Genomic DNA, 24,542 nt, shown 5'->3' on the forward strand with positions numbered 1-24,542 from the left:
TTTTTTTTTTTTTTGAGACAGAGTTTCGCTCGTTTCCCAGGCTCCAGTGAAATGGCACAATCTCGGCTCACTGCAACCTCCACCTCCCAGATTCATGTGATTCGCCTGCCTCAGCCTCCCAGGTAGCTGGGATTACTGGCATGTGCCACCACGACTGGCTAATTTTGTATTTTTTCTAGTAGAGACAGGGTTTCTCCATGATGGTCAGGCTGGTCTCGAACTCCCGACCTCAGGTGATCCGCCCGCCTCGGCCTCCCAAAGTGTTGGGATTATAGGCATGAGCCACCGCATCTGGCCTACTTCAGTCTCATGGCTTAAAAAACCATCTATAGGCCGGGCATGGTGGTACACACCTATAATCCCAGCTACTCAGGAGGCTGAGACAGAAGAATTGCCTAAACCTGGGAGGCAGAGGTTGCAGTGAGCCAAGATCACGCCACTGCACTCCGGCCTGGGCAACAGAACAAGACTCTGTCTCAAAAAAAAAAAAAAAAAAACTATAAATTAGCCAGGTGTGATGGTGCACATCTGTAATCCCAGCTACCCAGGAGGTTGGGGTAGGAGAATCACTTAAACCCAGGAGGTGGAGGTTGTAGTGAGCTGAGATCGTGCCACCTCACTCCAGCCTGGGCAACAGAGTGAGACTCTGTCTCAAAAAATAAAATAAAATAATAAATAAAAAAATTTTTTTTAAAAAAGAAAAAACCATCTATACCAATAACTCTCTCAAAAGTTCTATCTTCAGCCCAAACCTCTCTCAGTGTCCAAATTTGTATAATATAATCTCTACTTCACATCTCAAATATATCATATTCAAAAAAAAGCTCCTTGTCTTCTCCCCACTTAATGATGTCACACCCTGCAAAGCACTCCCCATCTCAGTTGATGCTAATTTTATCCTTAAACTTACTCAGGCCAAAATCTTGGAGCCAATACCTACAGCCAAAACCTATAGCCAATCTGACAGGAAATTATTTTGGCTCCGCCTATAAAATATAACCAGAATCCAACCATTTCTCACAATATCCAAGCTATGATAAGGACCATCATATCTCTCACCTGGATTACTATGCTAGCCCTCTAACTTGATCTCCCTGCTACACTTGCTTCCTATAGTCTATTCTCAACATAATGTCCAGAGAACAGTAATTTTCAATCATAAAAAACTCAAAACCCAGGCATGGTGGCTCACACTTGCAGTCCCAGCTACTTGTGATGCTGAGGCAGGAGGACTGCTTGAACGCAGGAGTTCAACACTGCAGTTAGCTATGATCACACCACTTGCATTCCAGCCTGGGATAACATACCTAGACTCTATCTCTACAATTTAAATGTGTGTGTGTGTGTGTGTGTGTGTGTCTAAAACTCAGATATGTCACCCCATCCTCAAAACCCTCCACTGACTCAAAGAGTGGAAAGAAGCCAAAGTCTTTAAAATGTCCAATGAACAAACAATGGTTAGGTTAAGGGACCTAACCACTGGTAGTCTTCCGGCTTCCTCTTATACTCTTCTTCCCCTACTCAGTTCTCTCTGGCCACAGTGGCCTCCTTGTTGCTTCTCAGGTACACTCTCACCTTAATGCCTCTGCACCAAACTGACAGCTCAGTCTGGAATGCCCTTCTTGTGGACGGCAATATGGCTAACTACCTCTCTTTAAGTCTTTACTCAAACATCACCTTCTCAGTGAAGACACTCTGACTATCCTATGCAAAATTGTAATCCCCACACCCCTGCCCCATGCATTTTTCCACATCATATCAACTAACACGTATCATACCTATATTTTTCTTGTCTCCTCATATTAGGATGTAAGTTACATAACAAACAAGTAATTGTTTACTCTGCACCAATTTATTATACATACTTCATGCCCCATAATAAGAATTCACTAAATATTTGTTCGATGAATAAGATATAAATTGAAGCTTAGGATTTTGTAATCTGTATTTTCACTCTACCAAAAAAACACGAAAATCCACTGAAATACTGCTAGTCATCTACAACAATTACATGAGAATAGACAATAAGTGATTTAGCCTTCCAATAAACCTCTAGCACTATAATATGTATACAGAGTTTGGGTCACAATGTCATTATTTATAGGCCATTTTTAAATACTGTAACACAAAGCTATAGTCACTTTCCAACAAGTTCATCACAAAAATATGTATGAGAGTTAATTATTTTAAGATCATTAAAGTTGAGATTCCAAGACATTCATTCACTATAAGGGATTTGTAGCGCTGGATCATTCTATTTGTATACGCCTTGTCTACTATTTGCTCTTTATATGCCAGGGACTCAGATAGTTTTAATGATTAACTTCATATCCAGGCCAAAGCCTTAAAAAAACACTCCAAAAGCCTGGGCACGGTGGCTCATGCCTGTAATCCCAGCACTTTGGGAGGCCAAGGCGGGTGGATCACCTGAGGTCGGGAGTTGGAGACCAGCCTGACCAACATGGAGAAACCCCATCTCTGCTAAAAAAAAAAAAAAAAAATACAAAATTAGCCGGGCGTGGTGTTGCCTGCCTGTAATCCCAGCTACTTGGGAGGCTGAGGCAGAAGAATCGCTTGAACCCAGGAGGCGGAGGTTGCAGTGGGCCAAGATCGTGCCATTGCACTCCAGCCTGGGCAACAAGAGCAAAACTCTGTCTAAAAAACAAAACAAAACCACACCAAAAACGGCTACCATTTCAACAAATCTCCCAATCTTCATTATTCAAAACACATATTGCTGAGCGTGGTGGCTCCCACCTGTAATCCCAGCACTTTGGGAGGCTGAGGCGGGTGGATCACCTGAGGTCAGGAGTTCGAGACCAGCCTGGCCAACATGGTGAAACCCTACCTCTACTAAAAATACAAAAATTGGCCGGGTGTGGTGGTACACACCTGTAATCCCAGCTACTCAGGAGGCTGAGGCAGGAGAATCGCTTGAACCCAGGAGTCGGAGGCTGAAGTGAGCTGAGATCACACCACCACTGCACTCCAGCCTAGGTGACACAACAAGACTCTGTCTCAAAATAAAATAAAATAAAAACACATATATACATCCCTCCAAAACTCCAGAGGACTTGTCATTATCATGCCACTGATATTTCAACATGGGAAACAACTATAATTCTAAGGAAAAAGAAACAATCATACAATAAAAATGCTAAATCCTTTCCAAGCAATAAATTACCTCTTTATTCTCCTTTTGAGACAGGGTCTCTGTCACCCAGGCTGGAAGGCAGTGGCACAATCACAGCTTACCACAGCCTCCCTGGCTCAGGTGATCCTCCTACCTCAGCTTCCTAAGTAGCTAGGACTACAAGCGCCCACCACCACATGGCTAATTTTTGTATTTTTTGTAGAGATGGGGTTTTGCCATGTTTCCCAGGCTGGTCTCAAACTCTGGGGCTCAGCGATCCTTCTGCCTAGGCCTCCCAAAGTGCTAGGATTACAGGCATGAGCCACCGTACCCAGCCAAATTACCTCGTTTCCTTAGTCTTCTCACAGCGCTTCTCAATTAAACGATGTACAGTGCAAATGAAAGGTCACTGACATTTGACAATAATATACTACAAGTCAACTGTTACCTGAACAATGATATCAAAAAAATTTACCAACAATATAGTTATAATATAAAGTAGCCAAGCATGGTGGTTCACACCTGTAATCCTAGCACTTTGAGAGGCCAAGGCAGGAGGATCACTTGAATTCAAGAGTTCAAGACCAAACTGAGCAACATGGTGAGACAGTGTCTCTATAATTAAAATATAAGAAATAAAAAGTAAAATAATAGCTGGGTGAGGTGGCACGCACTGGTAGTCCCTGCTACTCAGGAAGCTCAAGCAAAAAGATCGCCTGAGCCCAGGAGTTTGAGGCCAGCCTGGGCAATACAGTGAGACCCCGTCCCTTAAAAAACAAAAAATAAGTAAAACAGTAACTGAGGGGAACAAAGATTGTACAAGGCCATTCTCAGTACTTTTCCTAATACTAAAATACTATAAATTACCCAAAAATAAATGAGTGTAAAGATTATCTTCAGGCCAGGCGCACCGGCTCACGCCTGTAATCCTAGCACTTTGGGAGGCCAAGACAGGAGGATCACCTGAGGTCAGGAGTTCAAGGTCAGCCTGGCCAACATGGCAAAACCCTGTCTCTACTAAATATACAAAAACTAGCCAGGCGTGGTGGCGGGCACCTGTAATCCCAGCTACTAGGGAGGCTGAGGCAGGGAGAATCGCTTGAACATGGGAGGCAGAGGTTGCAATGAGCTGAGATCAAACCATTGCACTCTAGCCTGGGCAACAGAGCAAGACACCGTCTCAAAAAAAAAAGAAAAAAAAAAGATGATCTTCATACATGCAATAGGACACCCACCCAATATGCTTAATGTCCAATTAAAATATAGTTTTGCCATACATAAACCCCTACCTACTGCACAGCTGGGGGGAAAAAGGATTATAAAATGGCATTCACATTTTCACTAGAGAACACTATACAATACTACTAATTGTCTATTGAATATTCAATCTAAACAGAACCAAGAGCAGCTGTGGTACATAGTTTGTTAAATGTCAACAAAAGTATACTCACGACACTAAGTCACTAAGTGAAAAGCTGCAGAACTCTTGAATAGCATGATCCCAAATAAGGTCTCGATTAATAGTAGTTACATAGAGCTTTCACTTAAAATCCCACTAAAAGTCCAGAAATCTACACACCTCCAAAAGTATAACATATGGATAGTATTATTTACCGTAGCAGTATTTGTCAGAGCATGACAGATGGCTGGCCAGGACTAGGTGATTGGTGAATAAACATCCTAGACAGTGTATATAGTCATCTGTCTTTTGTTTAAGCACTTATATATATACTACCTTTTGTTTGTATATATGCACACATATATATAGTTGCTTTTTTGTGAAAATACTCACAATAAACTACAAGCCAATGAAAATGGCTATCTAGGCTCGGCAAGGTGGCCACAGCTTGAATCTCAGCACTTCAGGAGGCCAAGGCAGGCATTCACCTGAGGTCAGAAGTTCGAGACCAGCCTAGCCAACATGGAGAAACCCCATCACTACTAAAAATACAAAATTAGCTGGACGTGGTGGCACATGCTTGTAATCCCAGCTACTTAGGAGGCTGAGGCAGGAAAATCGCTTGAATCCAGGAGGCGGAGGGTTGCAGTGAGCGGAGATCATGCCATTGTACTCCAGCCTGGGCAACGAGAGCAAAACTCCATCAAGAAAGAAAAGAAAAGAAAAAAAAAAGAGAAGAGAAGAGAGACAAAAGGGCTATCTAAATGAGTGAGAAAAAAGGAGAAGAGATAGAAGACAGAACAAAAATTCACTGATTACATCTTTTATTTTTGGTTTTGATTTCTGAGCCATGTAAATATATTGCATGATTGAAAATTTTAAGAAAAGGCCAGGCGCGGTGACTCATACCTGTAATCCCAGCACTTTGGGAGGGTGAGGTGGGCAGATCACCTGAGGCCAGGAGTTCAAGACCAGCCTGGCCAACATAGTGAAACCCTGTCTCTACTAAAAAGTACAGAAAAAATTAGCCAGATGTGGTAGCTAGCACCTGTAGTCCCAGCTACTTAGGAGGATAAGGCATGAGAATGGCTTGAACTCAGGCCATGGAGGTTGCAATGAGCCGAGATTATGCCATTTCACTCCAGCCAGGGTGACAGAGCTAGACTCTTGTCTCAATTAAAAAAAAAAAAAGAAAGAAAGAAAATTTTAAGAAAAATAAACTAAAACACAAACAAACCTGAATGTCCAATTTGTATTACAAAACACAGTGAAACCAGGCCAGGCACGGTGGCTCACAATGTAATCCCAGTACTATGGGAGACCAAAGCAGGCAGATAACTTGAGGTCATGAGTTCAAGACCACCCTGGCCAACATGGTGAAACCCTGCCTCTACTAAAAATACAAAAAATTAGCCGGGCATAGTGGCATGTGCCTGTAATACCAGCTACTCGGGAGGCTGAGGCAGGAGAATTGTTGAGCCTGGGAGGCTAAGGCTGCAGTGAGCCAAGATCGCATCACTGCACTCCAGCCTGGGTGATGTAGTGAGACTCTGTCTCAAAAAAAAAAAAAAAAAAAAAAAGAACTGAAAGTAGAACTATCATTTGATCTAGCAATCCCACCTACTGGGTATCTGTCCAGAGGAAAAGAAATTATTATACAAAAAAGATACTTGCACAGACGTTTACAGCAGCACAATTCGTAATTGCAAAACATGGAACCAATCCAAATGCCCACCCATCAACGAGTGGATAAACAAACTGTGGTATATATACACACACAACGGAATAGTACTCAGCCATAAAAAGGAATGAATTAATGGCATTCGCAGCGACCTGGATGAGACTGGAGACTATTATTCTAAGCAAAGTCACTCAGGAATGGAAAACCAAACATCATATGTTCTCACTCATAAATGGGAGCTAAGCTATGAGGATGCAAAGGCATAAGAATGACACAATAGGCCAGGTGTGGTGGCTCACGCCTGTAACCCCAGCACTTTGGGAGGCCGAGGCGGGCGGATCACAAGGTCAGGAGATAAAGACCATCCTGGCTAACATGGTGAAACCCCATCTCTACTAAAAATACAAAACAATTAGCCGGGCGAGGTGGCAGGCGCCTGTAGTCCCAGCTACTCGGGAGGCTGAGGCAGGAGAATGGTGTGAACCCCGGGGGGCGGAGCCTGCAGTGAGCCGAGATCGCGCCACTGCACTCCAGCCTGGGCGACAGTGAGACTCTGTCTCAAAAAGAAAAAAAAAAAAAAAAAAAAAAAAAAAGAATGACACAATAGACCTTGGGGATTCAGGGGTAAGTGTGGGAAGGGGATGAGGAATAAAAGACTACAAAGTGGGTACAGTGTATACTGCTCAGGTGATAGGTTCACCAAATTCTCACAGATCACCACTAAAGAACTTAATCGCCGGGTGCGGTGGCTCATGCCTGTAATCCCAGCACTCGGGGAGGCAGAGGCGGGTGGATCACGAGGTCAGGAGTTCGAGACCAGCCTGACCAAGATGGTGAAACTCCACCTCTACTGAAAATAGAAAAATTAGCCGGGTGTGGTGGCACGCACCTATAATCCCAGCTACTTGGGAGGCTGAGGCAGGAGAATCGCTTGAACCTGGGAGGCGGAGGTTGCAGTGAGCCAAGATCTTGCCACTGCACTCCAGCCTGGGTGACAGAGGGAGACTCCGTCTCAAAAAAAAAAACAAACAAACAAACAAAAAAGCAAAACTTACTCATGTAACCCACACCACCTGTCCCCCAATAACTTATAGAAATAAAAATTTTGGAGAGGTGGGAGAGACAGTTTCGAGCTTGTTGCCCAGGCTGGAGTGCAATGGCATAATCATGGCTCGTGCAGCCTTGATCTCTTAGGCTCAAGTGATCCTCCCGCCTTAGCCTCCCAAGTAGCTGGGACTACAGACACATGCCACCATGCCTGGCTACTTATTTTATTTTTTGTAGACACCGGGTCTCACTTTGTTGCCCAAACTGGTCTGGAACTCCTGGGCTCAAGTAATCCTCCTACCTCAGCCACCCAAAGTGTTCGGATTATAGCCATGAACTATTTGGCCAGAAAACATTTTTAATTGGAAAATTTTACTATTCTCATTTCTTCTTTTATCACGAAGGAATATCCTTCTGGGATCACTTAGGGTGATATATATATATTATATATAATAATAAACATATTACTAATAAACATATACATTATTATCTACTAAAGTTGGCATTCCTATCAACTCAAACATTTGAGCCCTAACTATACACCATGTACTCACTTTAGGTATTATAGAAAACACAAAAGGAAACATTGACCAAGAGGCTTAATGTAATAAATACAAACTTTACTATAATGCTATGCAACTAAGGCAGCTGTGTACAAGAATTGGAAAAGGGGAGAGAGGGCTATTTAAAATGCTGATTCCTGCCTGGGCAAGGCGGCTCAAGCCTATAATCCCAACACTTCAGGAGGCTGAGGTGGGTGAATCACTTGAAGCCAGGAGTTCAAGACCAGCCTTGCAAACATGGCAAAACCCCATCTCTACTAAAAATACAAAAAACTAGCCAGGCATGGTGGTAGATACCTGTAATCCCAGCTACTCAGAGAATCGCTTAAACCCAGGAGGTGGGGGGTTGCAGTGAGCCGAGATCGCACCAATGCACGCCAGCCTGGGCGACAAGAGCAAGACTCTGCCTCAATAAAGAAATAAATAGGCCAGGCGCAGTGGCTCACGCCTGTAATCCCAGCACTTTGGGAGGCCAAGGCAGGTGGATCACTTGAGGTCGGGAGATCGAGATCATCCTCACTAACATGGTGAAATTCTGTCTCTACTAAAAATACAAAAAATTAAAAGGCGGGACGCGGTGGCTCACGCCTGTAATCCCAGCACCTTGGGAGGCCGAGGCAGGCGGATCACGAGGTCAGGAGATCGAAACCATCCTGGCTAACACGGTGAAACCCTGTCTCTACAAAAACACAAAAAAATTACCCGGGCGTGGTGGCAGGCGCCTGTAGTCCCAGCTATTCGGGAGGCTGAGGCAGGAGAATGGCGTGAACCCGGGAGGTGGAGCTTGCAGTGAGCCGAGATCGCACCACTGCACTCCAGCCTGGGCGACAGAGTGAGACTCCGTCTCAAAAAAACATAAAACAAACAAAACAAACAAAAAACACAAAAAATCAGCCGGGCGTGGTGGCAGGCACCTGTAGCCCCAGCTACTTGGGAGGCTGAGGCTGGAGAATCGCTTAAACCCAGGAGGCGGAGGTTGCAGTGAGCCGAGAGCACACCACTGTGCTCCAGCCTGGGCAACAGAGCGAGACTTGGTCTCTAAATAAATAAATAAATAAATAAATAAATAAATAAATAAAATGCTGATTCCTAAGCACCACCCAAGACCAAGGGAGTCAACACTGCTAGAGAAAAGGAGTACAGGCTGTCTATTTCAAACTCCCCAGTCAGGCTGAGCGCGGTGGCTCACGCCTGTAATCCTACCACTTTGGGAGGCCGAGGCGGGTGGACTGCCTGAGCTCAGGAGTTTGAGACCAGCCTGGGCAATACGGTGAAACCCTGTCTCTGCTAAAATACAAAAAATTAGCTGGGCGTGACAGTGTGCACCTGTAGTCCCAGCTACTCAGGAGGCTGAGGCAGGGGAATTGCTTGAACCCGGGAGGCAGCGGTTACAGCGGGCCGAAATCACGCCACTGTACTCCAGCCTGAGCGACAGAGCGAGACTCCATCTCCAAAAAAAAATAAATAAAATAAACTCCCCAGTCAATTCCTGAGAACCACTGACCTAAGGAGCAGTGTCAGCTTCTTCCTTGCTAACAGGTATTAGAAATATTTAAGAAGCCGGGCGCGGTGGCTCACGCCTGTAATCCCAGCACTTTGGGAGGCCAAGGAAGGAGGATCACCTAAGGTCAGAAGTTCGAGACCAGCCTGGCCAACATGGTGAAACCTCATCTCTACTAAAAATACAAAAATTAGCTGAGTGTGGTGGCAGGCATCTGTAGTCCCAGCTACTCAGGAGGCTGAGGCAGGAGAATGGCATGAATCCGGGAGGCAGAGCTTGCAGTGAGCCGAGATCACGCCACTGCACTCCAGCCTGGAAGACAGAACGAGACTCCGTCTCAAAAAAAAAAAAAAAAGAAACATTTAAGAAAAGGATACTGTACTTTGATGCAATATCTTCTGTGAGGACAAGGAATGCCCCTCACGCCTACTCCTTTTTCTCCCCTTAACTCCTTCCAACTGGACCAAAGACATCTGTTTGCTCATTTGTTTTTTCCTTTAACAGAGGGGGTCTTGCTCTGTTATCCAGGCTGGAGTCTAGTGGTGTGACCACACGTCGCTGCCAACCTCAAACACTCCTGGACTCAAGTAATCCACCCACCTGAGCCTCCCAAGTAGCTGGACCTACAAGAATGTGCCACATGCTAGGCTGCAAAGACATTGATCTAAAGGCAGTTTGGTTTCCCACAGCACTGATGCCAGCAACGTTCTACCACCTACCTTGCTCTACATTTAAATATCAGGCACCTTAAGAAAAAAAGTAGGCAAGACCCAAGGCTATCAGTTTATTGAACTGCCAACTTCCAATACTAAAAAAAAAAATACAGAATACTTACACCAACTGATAACCAAGTTTGACCTTGAAAATTATTTACTTCCCAAGTAGCATTCTGACCTAAAAGAGGTCAATCTGAGCCTTGTCTTTTTTTTCACTCTCTTTCTGCAATTATGAAAATGTTTTTTTTTTTTTTTTTTTGAGACAGAGTCCCCCTTCTGTCCCCCCCCCTGGAGTGCAGTGGCGCAATCTCAGCTCACTGCAAGCTCCGCCTCCCGGGTTCACGCCATTCTCCTGCCTCAGCCTCCTGAGTAGCTGGGATTACAGGTGCATGCCACCATGCCTGGCCAATTTTTGTACTTTCAGTAGAGATGGGGTCTCGCCATATTGACCAGGCTGGTCTTGAACTCCTGACCTCAAAAAGGCACCCGCCACCACGCCCGGCTAATTTTTTTGTATTTTTTTTTTTTTAAGTAGTGACAGGGTTTCACCGGGGTCTCGATCTCCTGACCTCGTGATCCGCCCGCCTCGGCCTCCCAAAGTGCTGGGATTACAAGAGTGAGCCACCGCACCCAGCGAAAATGTTCTATATCAGACGGATGCCGTGGCTCACACCTATAATCCCAGCACTTTGGGAGGCCAAGGTGTGTGGATCACCTGAGGTCAGGAGTTCAAGACCAGCCTGGTCAATATGGCGAGACCCCATCTCTACTGAAAGTACAAAAATTGGCCAGGCATGGTGGCATGCACCTGTAATCCCAGCTACTCAGGAGGCTGAGGCAGGAGAATAGCTTGAACCCAGGAGGTGGAGGTTGCAGTGAGCCGAGATCCTGCCACTGAACTCCAGCCTGGGTGACAAGAGCAAAACTTCTATGGAAGGCTGATTATACACTTACTAATATTAACTACTTCTCCAAGAGGCAAAGATTCTAGATTTATGGGGCAGTTCCAAAAGGTTGGTTCACTTATTAAAATCTTAGTTATAACTACTGTGTACATAATAGAATAACTTATGCAAGTATAATAAACACTAAGTAGAACTGGTCTAAGCACTTTACATGTTTATTTAATCCTCACAACTCGAGGGTGGTATTATTACCCTAACTTTACAGATAAGGAGTAGTTTAACTTTCAGATAGTAAGTAGCATAATTTTGAAGAAATTGAGCAGTAGAGGTTTTTTGTTTGTTTCTGTTTTTCAGACTCGCTCTGTAGAGGTTTTTTGTTTGTTTCTGTTTTTCAGACTCGCTCTGTCGCCTAGGTTGGAGTGCAGTGGCATGGTCTTGGCCCACTGCAACCTACCCCTCCCAGGTTCAAGTGATTCTCCTGCCTCGGGATCCTAAGTAGCTGGGATTACAGGTGTGCGCCAACACGCCCGACTAACTTTTTTTTATTTTTAGTAGAGATGGGGTTTCACCATGTTGGCCAGGCTGGTCTTGAACTCCTGACCTCATGATCTGCCCAACTCAGAATCCCAAAGTGCTGGGATTACAGGCTTGAGCCACCACGCCTGGCTTAGAGGTAAGTCTAAAACAAGCAAAAATCCTTTCAAAATTGATTTGTACAAGTCTAAATAATTGTTTTAATATCAATTCCTGGTATGATAAGCATCTCCACTCTCACAGAAGAGTTTTAGGCCCCTAAACCATCTGCATTATACCTCTGCACTGAATACTTAGAAGTCACCTTTTAATTCATTACTTTTTCTCCAGGCAATGACCAATTCTTTAAAAACTATCAACTGAAAGCCTAAATATCCATCAAAAGGGCACTGATTAAGTAAATCATAAAATGGCATACTATGTAATAACTAAAAAAAGGGACCCATAAATAATAGAAATTATCTATTGAGGGGGAAAAAAGTCACATAACAGTGGTCTATTTAGATTATGTTCTTATAGATACAAAGTATCTAATAAGAATAACTCTTTTGAAAAGTTACATAAAATAGTTGAGAAAGGAACTGAAGTTTTTTTTCAAAGTAGAAAATTGGCTGCCGCAGTGGCTCACGCCTGTATTCCCAGCACTTTGGGAGGCCAAGGCGGGTGGATCACGAGGTCAGGAGATAGGGACCATCCTAGCTAACATGGTGAAACCCCATCTCTACTAAAAATACAAAAAAAAAATTAGCCGGGCTTGGTGGCAGGCACCTGTAGTCCCAGCTACTCAGGAGGCTGAGGTAGGAGAATGGCGTGAACTCGGGAGGCGGAGCTTGCAGTGAGCCGAGATTGCGCTACTGCACTCCAGCCTGGGCGACAGGGCGAGACACTGTCTCAAAAGAAAAAAAAAAAAAAAGAAAGAAAATTAACTCTCAAAACCAAAAAATATTACGCCAGTAGCTTTGCATATTCCAAGACTCTCTATGCAAAATCCCAACCTATGGAAGCCATTCACCTCACTCACTGTAGAAAAGAGATAACAGATGGCCTGAGCCTGCTGTCCTTAGAAAGGCTTGCATAGTTGGCCCTTGGCTGGTCTCTGATAACTTTCAGAAGAGTTCTCACCATCCCCAGGGCTACTAAGAGTGACTCACTCTGCATAAACTGCACAAACCAAATGTGGTTTATGATGAATACCGGCTTTCTATCTAGATGAACACCAGCTTTCTGTCTAGGAGCCTAAAATTTTAATATGTGGTAGGCAGAGGGTGCCTACATGAACAGGCCCCACCAATAATAACAATAGGCACTGAGTTTCTAATAAAAGCTTCCCTGCTAGGCAACATTTCACATACATGTGCTGCTACAACTCCATGCTGGAGGAATTGTGTCCTGTGTGACTCCACCGGGAGAGGACACTTGGGAGCATGAGCCTGGTTTCCTCCTGGCTTCACCCCATTCATCATCTCCCCTTGCTGATTTTGCTTTGTATACTTTGCTATAGAAAAACACTTTTTACTGTATTTTATTTTTTTGAGATGGGGTCTCACTCTGTCGCCCAGGATGGAGTGCAGTGGCCTGAGCTGGGCTCACTGCGGCCTCTACCTCCCAGGCTCAAGCGATCCTCCTGCCTCAGCTTCCGGAGTAGCTGGGACCACAGGCACACGCCACTACGTCTAATTTTTTGTATTTTTACTAGAGACAGGGTTTCACCATGTTGGCCAGGCTGGTCTTGGAACGCCTGGCCTCAACTGATCTGCCTGCCACGGTCTCCTGAAGTGCTGGGATTACGGGCACCAGCCACAGCACTGAGCCTGTATCCTTTGCTATTTAAAAAAAAAAAAAAAAAATCATAGCCCTGGGCTCTTCTCCTAGTGAATTACTGAACCTGCAGGTGGACTTGGGGACTGTCCCCAACACTCTCGCCCAGCAGAGATGAAATATCTTCTGGAGGTAAGTGGGACCCAAATTGTGGATTTCCTGTCTAGCACATGGAGAATCCATTTCAGAATTTTGAATCTTATCACAAAGATGATCTGGGAAGCTACTTTGATTGGTTTGGGTCTGTTTTAGCAAACAGGGTGATGCAGAGATGGGCTAGATGCTCATCAAACTGTTTCCTCTTCCTGGCTAAAGAATTAGAATACATTTATCAGTTTCTCTTGCATTGGTTTGGCTGTAAGACTTAGTTCCTAACCCACAAAGTATACAGCAAATATGGTATGTGGCACTTTCAGACCTAGCTCATAAAACCTCACTCATGATTCTCTGTTTTTCACTATCTGCCCGATGAATAAACCTCCAAGACCTAGAGGAGGATGATGTCACAAGATGACAGATGAAGGCAGAGTTCTTGAATTATTGCACAGGATCCTCAATGAAAATTGAGGAAGAAATACATTTTACTCTATTAAGCCGCCATTATCTTGGATTTGTTTTAGGCCTGTTTTGCCTAATAACAGACAAAATGATCAAATGAACATTTTTAGAAGTTACTCTTGATGATGGGAAATATAAGGTCACAGGAAAGCCATGAACATGGAAGGAAAAGAGAAGCGAATGTGCTCAAGAAACAGCAGGCCAGACACAGTAGCTCCCACCTCTAATCCCAGCATTATGGGAGGCCAAGAAGGGAGGATGGCTTGGGGCCAGGACTTCAAGACCAGCCTAGGCAACATAGAATAACCCCATCTCTACTTTTTTTTGTTTGTTTTAATTAGCAGGGTGCAGTGGCAAATGCCTGTAGCCCTAGCTACTAGAGAGGCTGAAGGGGGAGGTTTGAGCCCAAGTGTCCGAGCTTGCAGTGAGCTATGATCAGGCCATTGTCCTCCAGTCTGGATGACAGGGCGAGACACTGACTCTACCAAAAAAATAAAAAATCAGAAATTGCAAGAACTCTGTTTTTTTGTTAGTTTTTTCAGATGGAGTCTCGCTTTGTTGCCCAGGCTTCAGTGCAGTGGCATGATCTCGGCTCACTGCAACCTCCACCTCCCGGGTTCAAGCAATTCTCTGCCTCAGCCTCCCAAGTAGCTGGGATTATAGGCACCTGCCACCACGCCCGCCTAATTTTTATATTTTTAGTGGACACAGGGTTTCACCATCTTGGCCAGGCTGGTCTTGAACTCCTGACCGCAGGTGATCCACCTGCCTTGGCCTCTCAAAGTGCTGGGATTACAGGCATGAGCCACCACGGCCGGCCTGCAAGGACTTTGTTTTTATTTTTTATTTTTAGTAGAGATGGGGTCTTGCTATATTGCCCAGGCTGGTCTCAAACTCCTGAGCTCAAGCAATCCTCCCACCTCAGCCTCCCAAAGTGCTGGGATTACAGGTGTGAGCCACAGCATCCAGCTGGTTTTTTCGTTTTTTTGTTTTTAAAGGGAAACAAGATATAGACAAAGTTTGGGAAATTCCTTCCGCCTTCACTACCCGTCATAGTGCTTATTTTCCATAATTTCAGGTTGGTTTACATTCGTGATAATAACATGATTATTTTATATATTACTACTAGATTATTTGGCAGCTTTTTTTTTTCAATAATACAGTGTATGCCAATTTTAGAGATCTTAAAGTATGGAAATTTTGTTTTAGAATCAGTGAAATATGGTATTTCTTTTCCTCCATGTAGTCTTCTGTTACATGTGCCATTGTAAAACTAAAATAATTTTAAGTGACTTGTGATTTATACCAAGAATAAGTAAATCTAAAGTAAACAAAATAAACCTAATGAGAAATCTGAACCTCAAGAAGGCATCTACTGGAAAAAAAAAACTGAAGAGCAGTAGTATCTCCAAAAGCATTTTGAAATGTTTAGGTGTCAGGAGAGTTACTGGCATTCATTAAGAATTAAGGATGAAATTGAACATCTTGCAGGCCAGGTGCAGTGGCTCATGCTTGTAATCCCAGCATTTTGGGAGGCTGAGGCAGGAGGATCACTTGAACCCGGAGTCTGAGACCTACCTGGGGAACAGTGAGACCATCTCAACAAATAAATACATAAACAAGCAAGCAGGGCATGGTGGCATGCACCTGTAGCCCTGGCTACTTAGAAAGCTGAATTGGGAGGATCACTTAAGCCTGAGAGGTTGAGGCTACAGTGAGCCATGACTGCACCACTGCACTGCAACCTGGGCAACAGAGCAAGAGTGTCTCAAAAAAAATTTTTTAATTAAAAAAAATAATAACAAACCACATCTTGCAAGGGGACAATACAGGCTGAGCATCCCAAATTTGAAAATCCAAAGTTCGAAAGACTCCAAAATCCAAAACGTTTTGAGCGCAAACATGACACTCAAAAGAATACACAATGGCGCATATTGGTTAAGTATGAGAATTTTCCAAAATCTGAAATGAGAAACATGTCTAGTCTCAAGCATTTAAGATGAGTAATATTCAACCTGTATCGCCAACAAAGAACTACCCTGCCCAAATGCCAATAGTGCCCTTGTTGAGAAAATGGCTGATATATCCACCTTCTGTAGGATGGGCCCTCAATGTAAACACCTCAAAATTAACTTTTGGCTGGTGCAGTGGCTCATGCCTGTAATCTCAGGACTTTGGAAGGCTGAGCCAGGAGGACCACTTAAAACCAGGAGTTCAAGACCAGCTTGGGCAACATAGCAAGACCCTGTCTCTACAACTACAACAATAAAAATTAGCTGGGTGTGGCATTATGTGCCTATAGTCTTAGCTACTTGGCGGGCTGATGTGGGAGGATGGCTTGAGCCCAGGAGTCTGTGGTTTTAATGAGCTATCACGGTACCACTGCACTAGAGCCTGGGTGACAGATCAAAACCCTGCCTCTATAAAATTAAAGAAAAAATTGACTTTCTACATTAACACAAAGCCAAGCACAACTTAAATCCAGAAGATGGTAAGAAATGGTATGCAGCTTACATAAAGTGGCTAACACAAGTTATTAGAAAAAGTTTACGCGTAACTATTTTGTGGTGGACTGTGTACTTCCACCTGCAATCCCAGCCAGCTACTCAGGAGGCTGAGGTGGGAAGACTGACTGAGCCCAGGAGTTCAAGGCTGCACTGAGCTATGGTCACACTACTGTCTCTCTAAAACAAAAAAAAATTAATTAAAGAGTTTGGCCAGGCACGGCAGCTCACGCCTGTAATCCCAGTACTTTGGGAGGCTGAGGTGGATGGATCACAAGGTCAGGAGTTTGAGACCAGCCTGGCCAACATGGTAAACCCCGTGTCTACTAAAGATACAAAAAATTAGCAGGACATGGTGGCGCACACCTGTAATCCCAGCTGCTTGGGAGGCTGAGGCAGGAGAATCAGCTTGAACCCAGGAGGCAGACGTTGCAGCAAGCTAAGATCGCACCATTGCACTCCAGGCTGGGCAACAAGGCGAGACTCCATCTCAAAGAAAAAAATTAGCAGGGCGTGGTGGCGCACACTCCAGCCTGGGCGACACAGAGAAACCCTGTCTCAAAAAAAAAAAAAAAAAAAAGAGTTGACTCTTTTGTAGTTCATAAGCATGATGATTGGGTGTTCACATGCATGCATCAGATATGGCAACCTCAAACTTTGTTACATCGGCACATTATCTGTCTGACATGAAAAAGAGTTGACTTGCTTTTTATATACACATATTAATCAGGCAATTTATTTCACTCAATGCTACATTGCCTTCAATAACTTGTAACATTTAATAGCCTTGTGTATGTGCCTTAAGTATTTTACAAGAATTAATCTAATCCAGGCCAGGCATGGTGGCTCCTGCCTGTAATCCCAGCACTTTGGGAGGCTAAGGTGGGAGGATTTTTTGTGGCTGGGAGTGCAAGGCCAGGCTGAGCAACATAGTGAGACCCCCATCACTACAAAAAAACTTTTTTAAATTAGCTGAACGTAGTGGTGCACACCTGTAGTCCCAGCCACTGACTGGGGAGACTGAGGTGGGAGGACGGCTTGAACTCAGGAGGTCAAGGCTGCAGTGAGCCACGGTTGTGCCACTGCACTCCAGCCTGGGCAACAGAGACCCAGTCTCAAAAAAACAAAATAACAAGAGAGTAGCCTTCTTGAAGCTATTTTATTTTAAAAAGAACTACACCAAGAGAAAACTCTCAAATCTCAGAATTTAATTTACGATGCTAAAGAACTTGTTAAAACTCAAGTCCCTCCATCTTTAGGCAGTCTCAGCAGAACTGCAAATTTATTATTATTACACTGACCATTAATTATAAAAGAGCATCTTTTGGTCACACTAGAGTTTTGCATCTTTTTTTTTTTTTTTTTTTTTTTTGAGACGGAGTCTCGCTCTGTCACCTGGGCTATAAGTGCAGTGGCATGATCTCAGCTCACTGCAACCTCTGCCTCCCAGGTTCAAGAAATTCTCCTGCCTCAGCCTCCCGAGTAGCTGGGACTAGCCACCTGCCACCACACTTGGCTAATTTTTGTATTTTTAGTAGAGATGGGGTTTCACCATCTTGACCAGGCTGGTCTCGAACTCCTGACCTTGTGATCTGCCCGCCTCGGCCTCCCAAAGTGCTGGGATTAAGGTGTGAGCCACCGCGCCTAGCTGAGTTTTGCATTTTCATAGTGAGGAAATGAAAAATTCAAATCTTGTTTCTAGTCCTCCAAAAAATTGCTGGGAAAAAAACCTTATTTGCTTTGGTCACAACTAAGAAAACTCTATCCAAATAAAAGGTTGGGGGTAAAGAAAGATCTTCCTAATTAATTCAAGGAATTGCCAAGATGTAAATAGTTTAACTCTGTAGATTACTAGAGATAGTCATGATATTCTAAAATCCAATGCACAAATGAAACTAAAATCCTGACCTACATAATGAACCACCAATGACAGATCTTTTTTTTTTTTTTTTGAGACGGAGTCTTGCTCTGTCCTCCAGGCTGGAGTGCAGTGGCGCGATCTCAGCTCACTGCAAGCTCCACCTCCCAGGTTCACGCCATTCTCCTGCCTCAGCCTCCCGAGTAGCTGGGACTACAGGCGCATGCCACCACGCCCGGCTAATTTTTTCTATTTTTAGTAGAGATGGGGTTTCACCGTGTTAGCCAGGATGGTCTCGATCTCCTGACCTCGTGATCCGCCCGCCTCGGCCTCCCAAAGTGCTGGGATTACAGGCTTGAGCCACCGTGCCCGGCCTTAAGATCTTTTCCTCTGAAATGTTACTTGCTCATTCAAGCAGTACAAAAAAAAAGAAAAACCAAAGAGTATCGATTTCCAAGAATGCTATATTCTATCAATTTACCCAACTGTAATAAATGAAGCACTATTCAATTACAGTTCAACTGTATATATGCACTGGGGAAAAGGAGACTCCTTACTATGAGACAGAAAACTTAAAAGGCATTGTAGGGTGCACATAAGTGAAACTGGCCAAGGATGGCAAAAAATCAATTTTGCTTAAGGAAATTAGGGATTTATAGACAGTACATCTGCGTTTGGACTAGAATGATAAAGTTTTGGTAGAGATGACATTCCAGATGTAAAAAGACGAAGAGGCTGGGTGCGGTAGCTCACACCTGTAATCCCAACACTTTGGGAGGCCTGAGGTCAGGGGTTCAGGACCAGCCTGGCCAAGATGATGAAACTCCATCACTACTAAAAATGCAAAAATTAGCCGGGCGTGGTGTGGCAGGCGCCTGTAATCCCAGCTACTCGGCGGGGATAAGGCAGGAGAATCACTTGAACCCGGAAGGAGGTGGTTGTATTGCAGTGAGCCAAGATCACAACACTACATTCCAGGCCTGGGTGACACAGTGAAGACTCTGTCTCATTTAAAAAAAAAAAAAAAAAAAGAGGACAAAGATATATTTGGGTACCACTGCTTAACAGTCTTTTGACTATAAAACAACACAGTAGTACCACAGGGAAGGAGGAATCAACACTTACAACTCCAGATGAAGGTATTAGAGTGACTTCTGAACAAAGAAAGAATATTTTCAAAGCAATGATTTAAGTGGCATTTTGGCAGAAATATAAAAAATTAACTGCAGTCCTAGAATCTTTTACAATCAGAATATCCACATATTATTTGTGAAATAAACCCAAAAACCAATGATAAAAAAACTATAATGCAGATTAGTTAGAAAGTTATTTCAAAAAAGACAAAGAGCCTGAAACTAGACAAAAGGGTAACTTTTTTTTTTTTTGAGACAGAGTCTGCCACCCAGGCTGGAGTGCAATGATCACGGCCCACTGCAGCCTCGACCTCCCCAGGCTCAGGTGATCCTCCCACCTCAAGTTTTGTGTTTTTAGTAGAGATGAGGTTTCACCATGTTGCCCAGGGTGGTCTGAAACTTCTGGGCTTAAGTGATTTGTACACCTCTGCCTCCCAAAAGTGTTAGGATTGCAGGTGTGAGCCACTGCGCTTGCCCAGCTGACTATTCTTTTTTTTTTTTTTTTTTTTTTGAGACAGTTTTGCTCTTGTGGCCTAGGCTGGAGTGTAATGGCGCGATCTCGGCTCACCACAACCTCCACCTCCCAGGGTCAAGCGATTCTCCTGCCTCAGCCTCCCAAGTAGCTGGGATTACAGGCAAGCACCACCACGCCCAGCTAATTTTGTATTTTTAGTAGAGACGGGGTTTCTTCATGTTGGTCAAGCTGGTCTCAAACTCCCGACCTCAGGTGATCCACCCGCCTCGGCCTCCCAAAGTGCTAGGATTACAGGCGTGAGCCACCACTTCTGGCAACTATTCTTGTTAGCAAAACCAGGCCTTATATTTTGTCCAAATCCACAGAATATACACCACCATGGCCGGGCATGGTGGCTCACGCCTGTAATCCCAGCACTTTGGGAGGCCAAGGCGGGCAGATCACGAGGTCAGGAGATTGAGGCCATCCTGGCTAACACGGTGAAACCCCATCTCTACTAAAAAATACAAAAAACAAATTAGCCGGATGCCGGTAGTCCCAGCTATTCAGGAGGCTGAGGCAGGAGAATGGCGTGAACCCGGGAGGCGGAGCTTGCAGTGAGCGGAGATCGCGCCACTGCACTCCAGCCTGGGCGACGGAAAGAGACTCCGTCTCAGAAAAAAAAAAAAAGAAGATATAGACCACCAAGAGTGAATTCTAATGTAAACTAGAGACTTTGGATGACGATGATCTATTAGTGTAGCTTCATCAATTGTAAGAAACGTACAGGCCAGGCTTGGTGGCTCACGCCTGTAACCCCAGCACTTTGGGAGGCCGAGGCAGGTGGATCACAAGGTCAGGAGATCGACACCATCCTGGCTAACACAGTGAAACCCCGTCTCTACTAAAAAGCTACAAAAAATTAGCCAGGCTTGGTGGTGGGTGCCTCTAGTCCCAGTTACTAGGGAGGCTGAGACAGGAGAATGGCGTGAACCTGGGAAGCGGAGCTTGCAGTGAGCCGAGATAGCGCCACTGCACTCCAGCCTGGGTGACAGAGCGAGACTCCGTCTCAAAAAATGTACCACTCTAGCGGCGGGGGGGAGGCGTTGATAATGGGAAAGGCAAAGGCAAAGCAAGTATTGTGACAGGAGATAATACAGGAAACCTCTGTACTTTTTTTTTTTTTTTTTTTTTTTGAGACGGAGTCTCGCTCTGTCGCCTAGGCTGGAGTGCAGTGGCGCAATCTCGGCTCACTGCAAGCTCCGCCTCCCGGGTTCACGCCATTCTCCTGCCTCAGCCTCTCCGAGTAGCTGAGACTACAGGCTCCCGCCACCAAGCCCAGCTAATTTTTTTTGTATTTTTAGTAGAGACGGGGTTTCACCGTGGTCTCGATCTCCTGACCTTGTCATCCGCCCGCCTCGGCCTCCCAAAGTGCTGGGATTACAAGCGTGAGCCACCGCGCCCGGCCACCTCTGTACTTTCTCATCAATTTTACTGTGATCCCAAAACTGCTCTAAAAAATAAAATCCATTAAGAATAAAACCCAAAACCTAGAAGGTATAAATCTAAGGGAACTAATGCTTAATTATCTGACTCGGAAACTGCTGAGTTCTGAATATAAAGCTTAAGAATATTATAGGCTCACGCCTATAATCCCAACACTTTGGGAGGCTGAGGTGGGTGGATCACCTGAGGTCAGGCGTTTGAGACCAGCTTGGCAAACATGGTGAAACCTCGTCTCTACTAAAAATACAAAAATTAGCCAGATGTGGTGGTGGGCACCTATAATCCCACCTACTCGGGAGGCTGAGGCAGGATCATCTCTTGAAACCTGGAGGCAGAGGTTGCAGTGAGCTGAGATCGCGCCACTGCACTCCAGCCGGGGCGCCAAAAGTGAAACTCTTGTCTCAAAAAAAAAAAAGAAAAAGAAAAAAGAACATTAGATAGTGTCTTTGAAAATCCTTTTGGCCGGGCACGGTGGCTCACGCCTGCAATCCCAGCACTTAGGGAGGCTGAGGCAGGCAGATCACCTGAGGTCAGGAGTTTGAGACCAGCCTGACCAACATGGCAAAACCAAGTCTCTACTAAAAACACAAAAATTAGCCAAGCGTGGTGGCAGGCACCTGTAATCCCAGCCACTCAGGAGGCTGAGGCAGGAGAATCACTTGAACCTGGGAGGCGGAGGTTGCAGTGAGCCGATATCACGCTCCAGCCTGGGGGATACAGTGAGACTCTGCCTCCAAAAAAAAAAAAAAGAAAAGAAAATACTTCCATCCCACTTTTATATTTCAAATAATTACTTCAACACTACTGTAATATTTATTGAGATATACATTTCGTCTTCATCCCATTTCCTGGCATACAACTTCTAAGATCCTTAGAATGGTAAGTTTCTTTTTGTATGCTGAGTTGACTGATAGCTTGGCAACTTCTAGGTAGTTTCTGCATGGGTGCTGGTCACCTGAAAGACCAAGGCAAGATTAGAGGGTTAGGACTTTTAGCCCCACCTCCTCCAAACTCCAGGGAGAGAAAAGGTGCTAAAGGTTAAGGTGACCACCAAAGGCCAATGATTTAATCAATTGTGCCTATGTAATGAAGCCTCCATAAAAGCCCATAAATGACTGGGTTCAGAGAGCTTCCAGATAGCTGAGGCATAGTGTAGCCAGGGGAGGGCATGGAAGCTCCGCGGCCCTTACTTCTCCTATGCACCTCCTCATCCATATCCTTTATAATAAACTCTTAAATCTAAGTGTTGGCCGGGTACAGTGGCTCACACCTGTCTGTAATCCCAGCACTTTGGAAGGCTGAGGTCGGTCGATCACTTGAAGTCAAGAATTCGAGACCAGCCTGGCCAACATGATGAAACCCCGTCTCTACCAAAAACATAAAAAATTAGCCAGGTGTGGTGGCACATGCCTATAATCCCAGCTAGTTGGGAGGCCGAGGCAGAAGAATCGCTTGAACCAGAGCGACAGAGGTTGCGGTGAGCCTAGATCGTGCCACTGCACTCCAGCCTGGGTGACAGAGAGCCAAGACTCCGGCTCAAAAAAAAAAAAAAAAAAAAAAAACCTAAGTATTTCCGAGAGTTCTATATAAGCCACTCTAGCAAGTTAACTGAACAAAAGAATGGGGTATTAGGAACTCAATTTATAGTCAGTTGGTCAGAAACACAGGTAAAACCACCTGGGACTTGAGATTAGCATTGGAAGTGGGGGGCTGTCTATGGGACTTGAGCTTTCATCCTGTGGGATCTGATGCTATCTTCAGGTACACCGTGTCAGAATCATACTGAACTAGATGATACCCATGTGGTGTCCATTGCTGAACAGCTTGCTTGATGTGCAGGGGAAAACCCCACACATCTGGTGTTATGAGAATATACTGGAAGAAAGTTTATGTTCTCAGAATCAACAAAAAATTATCCTACATGGTTGAACATTGTATTCAACATTTCAGGAATTTCCCTGTACTCTGTAACACAGTTAAGCAACAGGTATCCTGGAGGTTAATGCTGTGTTTTCCAGAATTAAAGATATAAATGCATTTCTTAAATATATACACTACATTCCTTTAAATTATTGCCGGGTGCGATAGCTTACGCCTATAATCCCAGCACGTTGGGAGGCTGAGGTGAGTGGATCACAAGGTCAGGAGTTCGAGACCAGCCTGACCAACATAGTGAACCAGATCTCTACTAAAAATACAAAAATTACCCGGCCGTGGTGGCATGCGCCTATAATCCCAGCTACTCGGGAGGCTGAGGGAGAATCACTTGAACCTGGGAGGTGGAGGTTGCAGTGAGCCGAGATCAGACCACTGCTCTCCAGCCTGGGCAACAGAGCGAGAGAGACTCCATCTTAAAAAACAAACAAACAAACAAACGAAAAAACTCAACAAATGGCTTCATATTAAGTCTATACCTCTAATTAGTGCCTTCTCAAACTATGCTTTCCAGTGAACAATGCTTTATTTGGTTTGCTACATTCTTGCAAATTTGAGCGAAAAGTACACTTAAAAAAAAAAGTATCATAGGCCAGTATAGTGGCTCACATCTGTAATCACAGCACTCTGGGAGGTCTTGGTGGACAGATCACTTGAGCCCAGGAGTTCCAGACCAGCCTGGGAAACACAGTGAAACCTCACCTCTACCAAAAAAATACAAAAATTAGGCCAGGCGCAGTGGCTCACACCTGTAATCCCAGAACTTTGGGAAGCTGAAGCAGGTAGATCACTTCAGGTCAGGAGTTCAAGACCAGACGGCCAACATGGTAAAACCCCATCTCTACTAAAAATACAGGCCTGGGCAGTGGCTCACACCTGTAATCCCAGCACTTTGGGGAGGCCGAGGCAGGTGGATCACCTGAGGCCAGGAGTTCGAGACCAGCCTGACTAACGTGGTGAAACCCTGTCTCTACTAAATACAAAAAATTAGCCGGGCATGGTGGCGTGTGCCTGTAATCCCACCTACTCGGGAGGCTAAGGCAGGAGAATCACTTGAACCCAGGAGCCGGAGGTTGCAGTGAGCAGAGATTGCACCATTGCACTCCAGCCTGGGCAACAAGAGCAAAACCCTGTTTTAAAAAAACATAGATATAAAATTAGCCAGGCATGATGGCGCGGCACCTGTAATCCCAGCTACTTGGGAAGCTGAGGCAGGAGAATCACTCGAACCCAGGAGGCAGAAGTTGCAGCAAGCCAAGATCGCACCACTGCACTCCAGCCTGAGGGAGAAGAGCAA

At 44.7% G+C, this 24,542-nt stretch overlaps 1 protein-coding gene and 1 non-coding gene across 8 annotated transcripts in view; one reads left to right on the plus strand and one right to left on the minus strand.

The window, feature by feature from the left end:
* CNOT1 (CCR4-NOT transcription complex subunit 1) overlaps nucleotides 1-24,542 on the minus strand; it is a 111,266-nt gene that overhangs the window by 82,573 nt on the left and 4,151 nt on the right. The gene's annotated exons all lie outside the window — the stretch shown is intronic.
* On the plus strand, nucleotides 16,946-17,046 carry LOC116472114 (small nucleolar RNA U13). Its single transcript, XR_004249018.1, has one exon. It is a non-coding gene; the product is annotated as a small nucleolar RNA U13 (small nucleolar RNA).

The sequence above is a fragment of the Hylobates moloch genome, unplaced genomic scaffold, assembly GCF_009828535.3.
Source record: "Hylobates moloch isolate HMO894 unplaced genomic scaffold, HMol_V3 SCAFFOLD_6, whole genome shotgun sequence".
Taxonomy (NCBI): domain Eukaryota; kingdom Metazoa; phylum Chordata; class Mammalia; order Primates; family Hylobatidae; genus Hylobates; species Hylobates moloch.